Below are 15645 nucleotides of genomic sequence, written 5' to 3' on the forward strand. Positions count from 1 at the left end.
AGCACCTCTGTCTGGAGGGAATATGAACCGCCACCATCAGGGAAAGCAAAGGAAGGAAGTGCTGAGCTAAGTTCAGAAAGAGAGCTAGTCTGTCCCTGAGGCAGCACATCCAGCTTTCTGACACTCCTGGATGAGCTCAGGTGGACACACAAGTCTGAGTATGTTAAACACTATGACCTACAGGCTCAGGGTGAGGTGTTCCAGACAGAGGTAGTTGCCTAAGCCAGAGCTAGCTGCTGAGCTGCAGTATCTTGGGAATTTTATTTCCTTAACATTTCTTGGTTTAGCAAGGTTCATGGCTTGATACTTTTAATCTCCACGAAATCATCAGGTACAGGAGGGATTCATGATCATCATGGTGGCAGAATCACTGGGAGTTCTACGACAACAGGGAATCCTACACAAAAAGAACTGGGTCCTCTAGAAGGAAAACCAGTGCCGGTAGTGAAAAAACCAGCAACACCTGCAGGGCATCGTCATCGCTGGCCACTCCCAAAGGCCGCTTCCTGGTCTGCATTTTCTTGATAAAGCTAATTCCTACAAAATAAAGAGGGAAACAATCCATGTGTGCTTATGTGACAAATTTTATTTTTTGCCAAGAGGTCCTAATTCCGTATACGTACAACCGAACCTCGGTTATTTTACAATACAAAATTTAAGGCAAAACTCAAAAAGTTATGCTCTTGTTTATTAGTTTGGCTCTTAATTATAACTTTACTGTTTAATCATTATTTAGAACATATTAACCCATTTACTTTGTATTGCACGAATCTCTTCTTGGGAACCTCGGCCCTGCTTACTTAGGACAGCTCAGAAAAGAGCAGAGTAGTCCTGGCCAGATCCCTTCTCTTTGCTATTCCTCATCCTTCCCAACTCCACTCATGAGAAGATGTCATTAACCACCACACTCACCTCACCTAACCACCACTCTCAACTTACCTAAACTATACTCACTTCACCTAACCACCGCCCTCACCTCACCTAACCATCACATCACTTCACCCAACCACCACCCTCACCTCACCTAACCACAAGCCTCATCTAACCCATACTTTACCTAACCATGACCCTCACCTCATCCAACCACCATTCTCAACTCATCTAACCGTCTCCTTCACCTAACCACCATTTCACTTCACCTAACAATCCACTTCACCTAACCACGTTTCTCACCTCACCTAACCACCACTCTCAACTCATCTAACCCATACTCACTTCATTTACCCACCATATATTCACCTCACTTATCCGTAACTCTTACCTCACCTAACTGCCACCCTCACATCACCTAACAACCACCTTCATCTCACCTAACCACTTTCCTCACTTCAGCCACCACTCTCAACTCATCCAACCCATACTTACTTCACTTACCCACCACCCTCACCTCACAGAACCCATCTTCACCTCACCTAACCACTAACCTCATTTCACCTAACCCCCACTCTGAACTCATCTAACCCATATTCACTTCAACTAACCACAGCCTGCACCTTACCTAACCCACCGTCACATCACGTAACCACCACCTTCACTTTGTTGTGGAAAGCAGTTTGCTGATTTCTCAAAGAACTCAGAACTACCACTCAACCTGGCAATACAATTACTGGGTATAAACCCAAAGGAACAGAAATCATTCTACCAAAAAGACATGACCATCAAAGCCCTATTCACAAAGCAAAGACATGGAATCAATACGTTTCCATCAAAGGTGGACTGGATAAAGAACACGTGGTACATATAGAGCATGGAATATTATGCAGCCACAAAGACTGAAATCACGTCCATTGAAGCACCACGGAGGCAGCTGGAGGCCATCATCCTAAGCCAATTAGCACAGAAACAGAAAACCAAATACCACATGTTCTCATAAGTGGGAGCAAAACATTGGGTACTCAGGGAGGAGAAATGGAGGGAGAGGGCAAGGGTTGAAAAACTAACTGTTGGGTACTATGCTCTGTACCTGAGTGGCGGGATCAGTCAGACCCCAAACCTTATCATCATGAAATATATCCAGGTAACAAGCCTGCACATGTGCCCTCTGAATCTAAAATAAAAGTTGAAAAAAAAAAAAAAAAAAGGCTGGGCTTGGTGGCTTACACCTGCAAAATCCCAGCACTTTGGGAAGCCGAGGTGGGAGGATTGCTTGTTCCCAGGAATTTGAGACCAGCCTGGGCAACAAAGTGAGACTCCCGTCTCTATAGAAAAAATAGAAAAATAATTAGCTGGGTGTGGTTGCGCGTGCCTGTGGTCCTCAGCTACTGGGGAGACTGAGGTAGGAGGATCACCTGAGCCAGGAAGGTGGAGGCTGCCTAAGCTGTGATCGCGCTACTGCCCTCCAGCCTGGTGACAGAGCGAGGATCTGTCGCATAAAAGAGAAAAAAAAGAAAGAACGAAAAAAAGTGAAAAATAATCCATACTTCCATCCTTTCTCTCATTCGACAAGTATTTACTAGGTGCCCACCACGGTTGAGAACGTGAGAGAAGCCAACAGGAACGGTGGCCTTGCGGGTCTCACACAGCGGGAGGGCGAGCCGCGGCGGAGTAGCGGGTCAAGCGCGGTGCGCGGCTGTGTGGGGAAGCCAGGCCGGGTCGGACGCCCTGCTGGGGGGAGGGGAGCGGCGGCCGCATCTGGAGCCGATGGCGGGAAGCCTGAAGTCTCTAGAGGAGACCCGTCCTAAGAACCCTGGTCTTGGGGAGCCCCGTCCTGAGGGCCCTGCAGGGGGCGAGGTGTGGAGTCTTCAGGCTGCACTGGCGGGCGTGAAGCAGGCGAGAACTGGTCGGATCCCAACAATGACTTGATGGGGGGGCCCGCGGGCCTTCCCGACGGAGATGGGAGGAGAACAGGGCAAGGACACCAGTAAGGCTTCAGCCTGAGCCCGGGCAAGCTGCAGCCATAGCGGCCCGGAGGTGAGAGAGTAGCGCCAGCCTTGGGCTCGGGTCTGGGGGTCCTGGTGGGATCTGGGGTCTTGGCAGGGTCTGGGGGTCCTGGTGGTGTGTCTGGAATTGACGGGTTTTTGGTCTCACTGACTTGAATTCAAGAACGAAGCCACGGACCCTCGTGGTGAGTGTTACAGCTCTTAAGGCGGCATGTCTGGTGCGTCGGGAGTTGTTCGTTCCTCCCATCCAGAGTTGTTTGTTCCTCTGGGTAGGTTCGTGGTCTCGCTGGTCTCAGAAGTGAAGCTGCAGAACTTTGAGGTGGGCGTTACAGCTCATAAGAACAGTGAGGACCCAAAGAATGAGCAGCAACAAGATTTACTGCAGCAAGATTTATTGCAAAGAGGGAAAGAACAAACCTGCCACAGCGTAGAAAGAGATCAGAACGCGTTGCCACTGCTGACTCACGCAGCCTATACTTATTCCCTTATCTGGCCCCACCCACATCCTGCTGACTGGTCCACTTTACAGAGAGCTGATTGGTCCGTTTTGACAGGGTGCTGATTGGTGCATTTACAATCCCTGAGCTAGATGGAAAAGTTCTCCAAGTCCCCACTAGATTAGCTAGACACAGAGCACTGACTGGTGCATTTACAAACCTTGAGCTAGACACAGGGTGCTGATTGGTGTATTTACAATCCCTTAGCTAGACATAAGGATTCTCCAAGTCCACACAAGATTAGCTAAATACAGAGCGCTGACTGGTGTATTTACAATCCCTTAGCTAGACATAAAGGTTCTCCAAGTCCCCACTGGACTCAGGAGCCCAGCTGGCTTCACCTGGTGGATCACGCACAGGGTCCACAGGCAGAGCTGCCCGCCAGTCCCGTGCCCTTTGCCTGCAGCCCTTGGGCGGTCGATGGGACTGGGTGCCACGGAGCAGGGGGCAGCGCTTGTCGGGGAGGCTTGGCGGTGCAGGAGCCCACGGTGCCAGGGAGGCCCGGGCATGGCTGGCTGCAGGTCTCGAGCCCTGCCCTGCGGGGAGGCATCTGAGGCCCAGCGAGAATTTGAGTGCAGGGCCGGCGGGCCAGCACTGCTGGGGTACCCGGTGCACCCTCCGCAGCTGCTGGCCCGGGTGCTAAGCCCCTCACTGCCCAGGGCCAGCGGCCCTGGCCCCGCTCCAAGTGCGGGGCAGTCCCGGTTCCCGCCCGCGCCTCTCCCTCCACACCTCCCCTCAAGCTGAGGGAGTCGGCTCTGGCCTCAGCCTCCCCAGAAAGGGGCTCCCACAGTGCAGTGGCGGGCTGAAGGGCTCCTCAAGCACGGCCAGAGTGGGCGCCGAGGCAGAGGAGGCGCTGAGAGCGAGTGAGGGCTGCCAGCAGGCTATCACCTCTCAGTGGGGTCCGGGGGTCCTGGCGGGATCTGGGGTTCCTGGCGGGTCCGAGGGCCTGGCGGGATCTGGGGGGTGTGGCAGGGTCCAGGGGTCCTGGTGGGGTCCGGGGATCCTGGGGGGATCTGGGGTTCCTGGCAGGATGTGGGGTCCTGGTTGGATCTGCGGGGCCTGGCGGGGTCCGGGGGTCGCAGAGCACCCGGTGCCCACACCGGGCTGGGGTTCAAGAGGAAAGTCTAGGTCAGAGGCGTCCCCTGAGACTTCCTCAGGCTGAGGCAGCACTGAGGCCCGGGGCGTGCACCAAGAAATTCAATGACAAAAACCCCTGTCATGTGATTCCGGGCGTGGGTGGACGCAGAGGGAGCAGAAAGGAGGCAATGCGGCTGCTGGGGTCGGGGAGGGGCGGCCCCACGCGCCGGGCCAGGAGGGCTCCTTCTTCCCTCATTTCACAGGAGCCCGGGTCCCCTGCCCCGGAGCCGCTGGGGCCTGGCTGAGGCGACCCTGCACCTGGGCCCCGTGGGCTCGAGCGGGTCCACGGAGGACCCCCGGCTGCCCCTCTGTGCAGAGCCCTCCGGGACCGGACTGTGGCAGGGAGGGATGCAGGAAGCGGCGGAGACGGAGTGGAATCGGCGGCTCCTGAGTCAGCAGCGTCCAGGTTCGTTGTGAGTGAGGATTCTGGCGGGGTGAAAATGGACGAGACCAGAACTGTGGTCTCAAGTGGGGGCAGCGAGTAGGGTGCTGGGCTGAAGGTGGCAGCAGCCACCCGCTGTCGGGTGGGGCTTCGAGGTCGGCAGCAGCAGGAGCGCAGAGGCCTGGGTTTGGGTCCTGGGTTTGGGTCCTGGGTGCAGTGGCACAGAGGCCGGCCAGGCTGCTCTCTCGCGGCCGAGCAGTTGGTGCTGACTGAGTCTTGCCAGGTCGGCGTCCAGTTCTGAGGCGCATCCAGGGCCCTCTGCTGGCCCGGCCTTCACCCCAGCTCTGGCTCCACATGGCCCCGGGGCTCTGTGCACAGCATGGGGCACCGACCCTTCCTCCTTCAGTCCCTGCAGAGGCCTCGCCTGGAGGCCCGGGGTTCCATGCCTGGCAAGACAGGCTTTGATGAGGTGGAGGAAGCTGCTGTCCCAGCTTTGCAGGGGCCTGATGTTCCCCGCGTAGACTCTGCATTGCCACCTCTACCGAGAACCTGCCGACCTTCCAGAAGCAGGCGGTAGGAACTCCGTGGGCCTTGGAGCCATGGCGGGCCCACTGCACCGCGCCCTGAAAGCTGGGAGGGCGGAAATCACAACACGCTGTTGGAACCCCACACGATTCCTCCTGAACTAAGGCTTTCTTGGCTCTCCTAAAGGCCTGATCCCTGGGGAGTGGAAGATCTGAGAGCTGAGAGAGAAGTCTCTGGATGTGTCTGTGTTTCTGAGTTGTTCTAGGACCTCAACCCCTGGATTTAGAAAGCCTTGGACAGCGTCATGCTGCTGTTCCCTCTGCCCGCCCATCTCCCTCCCTCCCCTCCCCTGCAGTGGCTGCTACAGGAGGAACCCGCAGGAGACGGGGGCAGGAGGGCGGCCACCCCAGGCTCTGGCCCTCCGTGGCTGCTCAAATACGTCAAGCCCTGGTGTCTCGGGTCCCTTCCCTGCCCCTCTGGCCAGGGTTCTGGCTTCCCGTGGCTGGAGAGTGGAGGCTGCACAGTTCTCACTGGGCTCCGTGACTGCCCAGACCTCTGTAAGGATTCTCTGCATTTAAGCTCTTTTCAGTTTCATCCTTGGCGTGTGCCAGCAGTGTCCTGTTGCTGAACCCTGAATCGACACACTGTTCCTTCAATGTACAATAACATTTTTTATGAACTCGAATCCCCATAAAAAGACCATCAGATTGACCAGGAAAATTTTTCAACACTAAGGTTTTAGAACTTGAGATCGCACAAGAAACGAGAATACATCAGGGACACAGCTATTGAAAGTGCTTTGCTTGACCCGTCTCAGAAACCCTCCACCCAGAAAGTACCCTGGTTTCTCTGTGGCCCCTGGCCCACCTGTGGTTACGTTCTCCACCACAGTGTCCACTACAGAGTGCTCAGGGCTGACCCACAGATTGCGTTTAGGGAATGAAAGAAGCCACACAGAGCACAGAGCTGTGAGGTTTGACCTCCACTGAGACAGAAAACGCGGATGAAGCAAATTCATTTAACCTAACATGTGTTAGAGATTAAAAGAGGGCTGCTGGGGCAGGTTTTCCCTTAGGGGACTGCTTCCACACCGTCCGTGGGATTCCAGGATGCCTGTTCCCGCACTTTCCGTGGGATTCCAGGATGCCTGTTCCCACATTGTCAGTGGGATTCCAGGATGCCTGTTCCCCCACCGTCCGTGGGATTCCAGGATGCCTGTTCCCGCACCGTCCGTGCGATTCCAGGATGCCTGTTCCTGCAATGTCTGTGCGATTCCAGGATGCCTGTTCCCGCACTGTCCGTGGGATTCCAGGATGCCTGTTCCCGCACTGTCTGTGGGATTCCAGGATGCCTGTTCCCCCACCGTCCGTGGGATTCCAGGATGCCTGTTCCCGCACCGTCCGTGGGATTCCAGGATGCCTGTTCCCGCACCGTCCGTGGGATTCCAGGATGCCTGTTCCTGCAGTGTCCGTGGGATTCCAGGATGCCTGCTTCCACACCGTCCGTGGGATTCCAAGATGCCTGTTCCCGCACCGTCTGTGGGATTCTAGGATGCCTGTTCCCACATTGTCAGTGGGATTCCGGGATGCCTGTTCCCACACCGTCCGTGGGATTCCAGGATGCCTGTTCCCGCACTCTCCGTGGGATTCCAGGATGCCTGTTCCTGCAGTGTCCGTGGGATTCCAGGATGCCTGCTTCCACACCGTCCGTGGGATTCCAAGATGCCTGTTCCTGCAGTGTCCGTGGGATTCCAGGATGCCTGTTCCTGCAGTGTCCGTGGGATTCCAGGATGCCTGCTTCCACACCGTCCGTGGGATTCCAGGATGCCTGTTCCCGCATCGTCCGTGGGATTCTAGGATGCCTGTTCCCGCACTGTCCGTGGGATTCCAAGATGCCTGTTCCCGCACCGTCCGTGGGATTCCAAGATGCCTGTTCCCGCACCGTCCGTGGGATTCCAAGATGCCTGTTCCCGCACGGTCCGTGGGATTCCAAGATGCCTGTTCCCGCACCGTCCGTGGGATTCTAGGATGCCTGTTCCCGCACCGTCCATGGGATTCCAGGATGCCTGTTCCCACACCATCTGTGGGATTCCAGGATGCCTGTTCCCGCACCGTCCGCGGGATTCTAGGATGCCTGTTCCCACATTGTCAGTGGGATTCCAGGATGCCTGTTCCCGCACCGTCCGTGGGATTCCAGGATGCCTGTTCCCACATTGTCAGTGGGATTCCAGGATGCCTGTTCCCGCACCATCTGTGGGATTCCAGGATGCCTGTTCCCGCACCGTCCGTGGGATTCTAGGATGCCTGTTCTCACATTGTCAGTGGGATTCCAGGATGCCTGTTCCCGCACCATCCGTGGGATTCCAGGATGCCTGTTCCAACACCAGCTGTGGGATTCCAGGATGCCTGCTCCTGCAGCATTCTGTGGGATTCAGGGCACCATCCCGTGGATTCCAGGACAATTGCTGTTGAACCCTTCCATGGCATTCTGGGAGGCCATTTGGCCTAGCTGGACAGCCTCTGCTCTGGGATGGCTTGGTGGACCAAGCAGATTTGTCTGAATTGCTTCCACTCCCTGCATCTTTGTGGTGTGAGAACTAGAGCTCAGTGATGATGTTTCAAGGAAAGCTTCCCTATGCTCATTACTACTTACAAAGCCTCAAAGGTGGGCTAACACATTTTAGAAAGACAATACTGATAAATACTTAGCAAGAAAACCAAATTCGTTAGTATAACTCCTCAAATAGTTCAGGTAATCAAGGTTGACATCAATTTTGATCTGGGAAACTAATGTATTAATACAATTTTAGAAGGGGGATTTTTTTGCCTTGTTAAACCTCAGTAGGAAAACCAAGATCCACACTGAGTGGAACTCTCCTGTGAGTAGGCACTGGCGCTCTCCAGCACGTGCCTGCCATGTGCGGATGCTGAGATCGAAGTTAACTAAACTTACATAAAATTGACACACCAGTGACTCAGTTGCACCAGCCATATTTTGATGCTCAAGGCCACATGTGGCCAGTGGCTGCCACACTGGACAAAGCAGATAAAGAACGTTCCCATCAGCGCAGACCGTTCTGTTGGCACAGACCATATGACCACCATTCACCCACACGAGCACCTTCACTCTGTTAATCAACATTTGCATGTGTGTATTCTCCAGTCTCACATAAAGGGCAGCCAAGCGGAGGCTCTGACCCATTTGAAAGTCATCAAATCTGCTGTGCAGCTGTAGGATTTATTCCCAGCACAGAGCTCTGGATTCCAGGTGTGTGGGGGCAGATCCATGGGCAATGCCCAGAACTTATAAAGCATGATCTGTTTGAATAGCACTAACCTTTCCACCAATGGCCCAGAACCCAGCGTGCATGAGGAGGTGGCGCCGGCCTGACACCTGGAAGCTACACTCATCCCGTGAGCTCAATGCTTTCAAATTTCCTCGCAACAAGAAAATGCTCCGCTCAGTGTGGGTATTTTAAATCTCAAGAATGTACAATAGCTCTGATCATTACAGGATTCTAAAAACACGATGATTTCCTACTAGAAAGAAAGAATAATCCAGCAAGACGTGTTCATGATCAGAAAGGGCCTAAACTAACAGCTGCAATTCCAGGGAGCGGCTCGGTCACAGCAGAAGTTAATTCCAGCACTGATGTTGGAAAGAAGGATTTGCAAGACCTTCAAGTTCTTTCCCTGGACCCAAGATCCTGTCAAGGCCAAGGAGAAGGGCGAAAGATAATCTCATAAGTTCAAGGCTATCACCTGGGCTTGCCAAAAGGAAGCAGGTACTTTGCTGCTGCCACTTGCAATGGTTTGTGGCTGGGCAGAGCCACCGTCAGGACAGGAAGGGCAGGTGCTGTGGGGACCGCTAGCCCCTCTCTGCAGAGGTCCTTCTTGAGCAATCCAGGCTGCAGCTCCTGCATGCTAAACGCAGGGGAGCTGCCCATACCCAACTCCAGAAGTGGACAGCAACTGGCTCAGATATTTAAAAACACTGAGGCCAATGGTGTGTTTACTGAAAATATCAAGCACGTCCTAGAACCTGGCCTTAGATATGAGTATTACTAACCCTGCCCCCACAGTGTGTAGACAGTGTGCTAAGACCCGAAGCAGCAGGTCCTCACTTCTGAGAGGGGAGAGTCAGCCCAGCCCCAGGGTTCTTGACCCTGGAACTCAAGGCCCTTTAAAAAAACAGCCCCTCTCTTTTCACATGTTTTTCCTGTAAGGGGAATAGAACTAATTAAAATCTGTCAGAGAAATCATGCACGCTCAGCATTAATGGCAAAGCCATCTGACCTCAAACCCAGCGTTCTTTCCCCTAGAACACCATCAGCAGCTGTGACCCATTTCTAATTAGCCACCAGCGAGGGCTCAATGCAGGAAGAGGGTTCCCACATGGCCAGCATGTGTTCTGTGTTCCAAAGCATGTGTGTTTAGAAGTGGGTTCTCTGTTCTCTTGTTCAATTCCGGTCAGCGCAGACAGCCCTGGCACCCACGACAAAGCCTGCTGGGGCTAGGGCAGGCCTGAGTGTGAGGGAGAAAGCAGATCCCACTGTTGGCTGCTGTGACGTTTGTTGCAGGAGTGGTGCTTCTGGATAGCGGGTGCAACAGCACGGCCTCAGAAAGAAGGAAGGGTCTGAGGAGGGTTCTGAAGGCATCTCCACAGCTGCGACTGAGGCCATTGTCCCCTTTCTAATTTCCTTTCTGAGACATTCCCATGGGGACCAGAGTGGAATGGCCGCTCTTCAACAATTAGCTTGTGATCAAAGTTCAGACTACACAGTCAGAAAACGGTGTTTCAAACCTACCAAAAGCATAGAAAACAATATAAGGAGGACACACAGCTACTAACAAACAGCAGAAAGAGAACTGCAAGGGAATAAAATATCAGTGGGTGCCGGCAGGCCCCTGTCTCTAGGCTGTGCAGCACCATGGCCTTAGGCTTCACTGAGTCGCGTGAACCGTTCTGGTTCCTGTACCTCACTGGGCAGCCTTAATCTGCAGGTACTCCTCACAGTTTTTCCATCTCCCCGCAGGCTCCTGGCTGTGTGGTGTCCGCTCCACCTGTCTCGTTTCACTACCGCCTCAGCAACTGTGCTCAGGGGCTCATGGGGGCCTTTCTCCCTGCTCACTTTTTCTTCCTGAGTCTCAGTTCTTCCTCCTGTGTCGTTTCCCCTGAACTACCTTTTCCAGGTGCTCCGAGTGAGAGTTGCTGGCTGGGGACCCTGCCAGTCCCTGCTTTCTGGAACCCGCGTGCAGTCTGGCCGGGTATGCACTCCTGGAACGAACGGCTGTAGGCCCCGGACAACAATGCACCTGCTGCGCTCCTCCTCATGTGTTCGGAATCCATCTCTTGTCTCCAGAACTTTCCAGACCCACCACAATTGTCTGGCCAGATATTTCCTTTTATCCACTGTATTTAGGGTCTTCAGGCTTTCCGAATCTGAGGATTGGAGCCTCACAAAAACTCTGGAAAACCTCTACTAAGCCTGCGACTGGCCTCGGGCAGTCCTGGTCTCCGACTCTGTTGTTTTCTGTCCCTCTCTCTGCCTGCATCTGGGCTGGTTTCTTTGTATGGATCCTTCCTGGTCCAGAACCCTCTTTGCATCATGTCTAATGTGCTGTTTAATGCACCCACTCCATTTTCCCCCCCAAATAAGGGAAACTCATCTAACCCATACTTTTTAGGGTATCTTGTTTCTGGTTCACACTTTCAGCCCCAGTTCTCCCTTTTAAAAAACATTTTAAATGCATTTATTTCCTTTTGGTACCTGATGGTTTCCTGAGCTGAAGATTGGGTGTAGTTTTACTGTCTGTCGTTGGCTAATTCTTGTTCATGGTGCTTCTTCCTTCTGTAGTTTGTCAACCTGGAATGTGAGCTGATGTCTGCAGTTTACCCATGGGAATTCTGTGAGGCCTGGTGGACATTTCCCTCCAGACAGAACCTGTTTACTCTGCCTGGTACCCCCTAGTGCTGCCCATTCAGCAACAGCCGATGCCAAAGTCTCAGCTCAGGGCTTCTGCATCGAGGGTAAAAAGGATCTTGCCCTTTAGGAGGGCATATCCATGGTGAGATTCCTGGGAAGGACCTTAAAAATCTTCTTTGTGGAAAGCAAAGGCATATAAGGCAAGTTTCCCAGGTGTCCCAGGGTCAGATTCCAAGCAGCCGTCCTGCATCCAGGACCGCACAGAGGACTCCGCACACGCCCCAGGGCCTGGTGCCACCACCGCGGTCACTCTGGTTCTCAGCTGTTTTTTTTTTAGATTTTCTTACTTTCCTGAAATCCCAGCTGTGCATTTTAAAGGATTATTGTTATGTTTTATTTAGCATTTTGGGATGATTTGTGGTGGGAGTTGTTTATCCCCAGTTTCTCGTATAAGATTTGTGTTTCTTCTGAACGTGTTTGGTATCCTTGGTTAATTTAATTCATTCTATCCAGGACATTCATGGACGCTTAATAGGATGCAGACACCATGCAAGGCATTGTGAGAAACACGGCAGTTACTAACAGTAGGGCCCCACAAGTCACTCGGCCTGTATTTTACCACAGGAACTTTGTTTTGTGAACTGTCCCACAAGACAATAAGTGAGCTAGAAAGTGAGATGAATATGAATTAAAATTTGTGTTTGTCTTCACTAGAAGAATAGAAAGGTCTACATTTCAAACTATGTTAGTTTGCTTAAAGCTGGTTTTGATTTTACACATCCCGTGCTTTCAATCATTTAAGAAGGCTTATTTGGTTTCTTGCAAAAATGCCTCCATTAAGGCCTTGGGGAAGCGAAGCAGACCCTGCGGTGAGTGCTGAAGCACACACAGGTGGGAAGGTCCTGTCAGAACCTCGGCAGCGTGGCTCAGCAGTACGCAAAACGGCGCGCCCAGAGACTGGCTGACTGTGGCTTCACCACGCAGGTCATTACCAGCAAGAAATCCTTCCCGTAGTCAGTTTTTAAAAACATGAGGCAACTCACAAGAAAACCACCAGGCTACTGTGTTGCAGGAGGTGGGTTCAGCAACTTCCAGGGTTTTTCTGGGTTGCATAGACATTCATTCAACCTCCTGTAATAAGCACCAATGTTTAGAACATGGTCATGAGGAACTGTGCACACTTTTCCATCTTCACTGTGAGGTTAAGTTTATCTTCATTAGAGGTGGCCAAGCCAGCTCAGCAGTTTCAAGAACTGCACAGAGGGTCTCTTCCTAGGAGGCCTCTGCCTCCAGACTCCAGATCCTTCCCCAGCTCAGCCTCGCATCTTGGTTTCCTTCCTCCTGGGTCCCCAGGCAGACCCGTGGCCTTGGACCCCTCAGAGAGTGCCTGTCCCCATTTGGGGCCTTCAGAGAGAATCTTGGCTCTGAGCGTCTCCCTGGCACTGGCTTTTCCATGGGCACTGTGTTCTGTTCTTCATGGTTCCTCAGTTGTGCCTGGAGCTCGGACCCACAGCCCCATCAGCCTCATTCCAAGGCCCAGGCCCCCTCCTTGTCCAGAACAAGAGTTCATTTCAGTGGTAATGAGTGAACTTGTCCATATCAGAGAGACTGTTCACAGGAGAACAGGTGCAAAGAGTTTTCTCTTTAACTTTAGATCCAGAGGAGACTTCTGGTAAACTGGAATTCATAATATACAAAGTAGCCACGAAAAGTGCAGTCATGCTGCACAGAGCACGGCTGGGAACCCTGCAGCACCTGCTGGATGAAGGCACGATGGTACTGGCAGGTAAGAAAACACACATCGCTAGACTAGCAACAAAATCCAGAGTCCCATGTCTCTGAAGCTTGCAGAATGACACTTATGACTATAAAATTTTAAAGAGCAAGAAAATTAACAGTCAACTTATTTTCCAAATAAACTCAAAAAATAAAATTAAAACTAGAAAAACAGTAAACATCTGAAAAAGAGAAAATAACATTTCAAAACATTGTCAAAATTATGATCAGTGGCATAATTACAGCCTTAAATACCTTTGTTAATAAAAAAATAAAGCATTCAACTAAAAAGCCAGAAAAATGATAAAACAAGTCAAGGAAAGCAAGAAGAAGGAAATTATAATAATAAGAGCACAAAAACGAAAGACACAGAAAGTTACCTGCTTCTTGGAAGACAGGCCCATGAGGCCCCAGGCCTTGGTTTTGTAATTATTGATGTATATCCAAAATGCCCAGAACAGTGCTTGGCACACAGGAATACTCAGGAAATATTTATTAAGGAAAGTAAATTTTAAAAAATGGTCAGATTTACAATAACCCACTTTTTTGGTATAGCCTAATAGAGTAGATATATTTATGAAATATCAAAACAAGAAAAATAATGAGAAATGTTATTTTACACATTTTAATTAAAGTGTGATGCACAACTCTGTGCTAACAAAGTCAAAACTTCAATGAAATGGTAACATTCTGGGGCTGTAAACATTTCCAGAACAGATTTAAGGAAAAGCTAAAAACACCAATAACCAGAAGAGCTATTTTTTAAAAGTCTGTGAAATATAAGTTGTAAAAATGTTAGTGAACCCAGGAGTTTTCACAGGTGAGTTCTTTTCATCTTCTAAGGTACACATTATTCCTAGGATATAAAAATTGTTCCAGAAATAGTAACAAATAAAAAGCACAACATCTTATTTTTAAAGCTAGCATAAGTCTGATGTCAAAAGCAGACAATACACTGAAACAAACAGTAATAACTACAGACTAATTTCACTTATAAATTCAAAAGGAAAAATCTCAAAATATCAAGGATAAAAGAAGATCAATTTAGAAGTATATTAAATACACACACCTCAATCAAGTAGATTTTCCCCAGGATGCAAAGACGACGCATGCTTGCAATTAGTACAATACGTTGCATCCATATGTCAATGAAAAAAATGCTTATCCCAGTTGACATTCACTTGTCCTTGTTTATTTATTTATTTATTGGAGACAAGAGTCTTGCTCTGTCACCCAGGTTGGAGCGAAGTGGCCCCATCTCGGCTCACTGCAGCCTCTGTCTCCCGGGTTCAAGTGATTCTCATGCCTCAGCCTCCTGAGTAGTTGGGATTACAGGTGTGTGCCTCTCCACCTGGCTAATTTTTGTAGAGACGAGGTTTCATCATGTTACCCAGGCTGGTCTTGGACTTCTGAGCTCAGGCGATCTGCCTGCCTTGGCCTTCCAAAATGTGAGGATTACAGGGCTGAGCCACTGTGCTCAGCCTGTCCCTTTTTTTTAAATTGAATAGAATTATAATTTCTTAGGTCTCATTAGAACAATTCCTTTCAGGCACAGGCAGTGCCACATAGAGTGGGGGAGCCCCAGGGCAGAACTCTATGCCTCTTCTGGGCTGTGGAGCTGTCTGTCCACCTAAGGGAGACATGGAACCTTTTTTCTACAGGAAGAAAATGCACACAGGCATGAGCGCACAGACAGACAACTGTGCACACAATTCTGGGGGCTGATGGAATCAGAGCCCTGACTAGAAATTTCTCATTAACATTAGCAATGTCCACTCCTGCTTCTACCACAAAATGTTTTTCACATTTTAATCAATAAAATAAAACATGCAAAATGAAGTTTTTTACACATTAGAAAAGAAAAAAAACAAAACTGTTGCTTGTGGATCATGTAAGTCCATACTCAGAAAAATCAAGAGAAGTCAACAGAAATAATCAGTGAAACTATCAAGTAAGTTTAATTAGGCCTCATTCAAAAGAGCTGCACAAAGGGTAAAATATCTAGGAATAAACTGAGCAGAAAATGTTCTGGGCCTGAAGTGAGGAAACTGAAGCACTTCCCCAAGCAACAGAAGAGAAATCCAAATAAAAGGGAGACAGACCCATTTCTGTGTGAAAGACTCAGCTTGCTCAGGACATCATTTCCTATGTTGGAACTTAACATTTTGGTGACGGTATCAAGAGGTGCGGCCTCTGGAAGGTGATCAGGTTGTGAGGGTGGAGCCCTCATGAACAGGGTTAGAGCCCGTTTTCCCTCCACCGTGTGGGAGCATCGTGAGAGGAAATGTGGTCTCACCAGACAAGGAATCGGCTGCACCTCGATCTGGGACTTCATACCCTCCAAAGCTTGAAAAATAAATTTCCATTTTTCATAAGCCATCCAGCCTATGGTATTTGGTTATTGCAACGTGAATAGACTAAGATAATATACTATTAAAAATTGTTCTTATGACTAGAAATCTATAAGAACTTGTTTTTCTGGCTGGGAGCAGTGGCTCATGCCTGTAATCCCAACACTTTGGG

General features: G+C 50.5%; 1 protein-coding gene across 3 annotated transcripts in view; it reads right to left on the reverse strand.

Annotated features, from left to right (window-relative positions):
- Window positions 1–15645, reverse strand: part of VIPR2 (vasoactive intestinal peptide receptor 2) — a 115132-nt gene that overhangs the window by 28674 nt on the left and 70813 nt on the right. The window lies entirely within an intron of this gene.

This window comes from Symphalangus syndactylus, chromosome 6 (genome assembly GCF_028878055.3).
Source record: "Symphalangus syndactylus isolate Jambi chromosome 6, NHGRI_mSymSyn1-v2.1_pri, whole genome shotgun sequence".
Classification (NCBI taxonomy): domain Eukaryota; kingdom Metazoa; phylum Chordata; class Mammalia; order Primates; family Hylobatidae; genus Symphalangus; species Symphalangus syndactylus.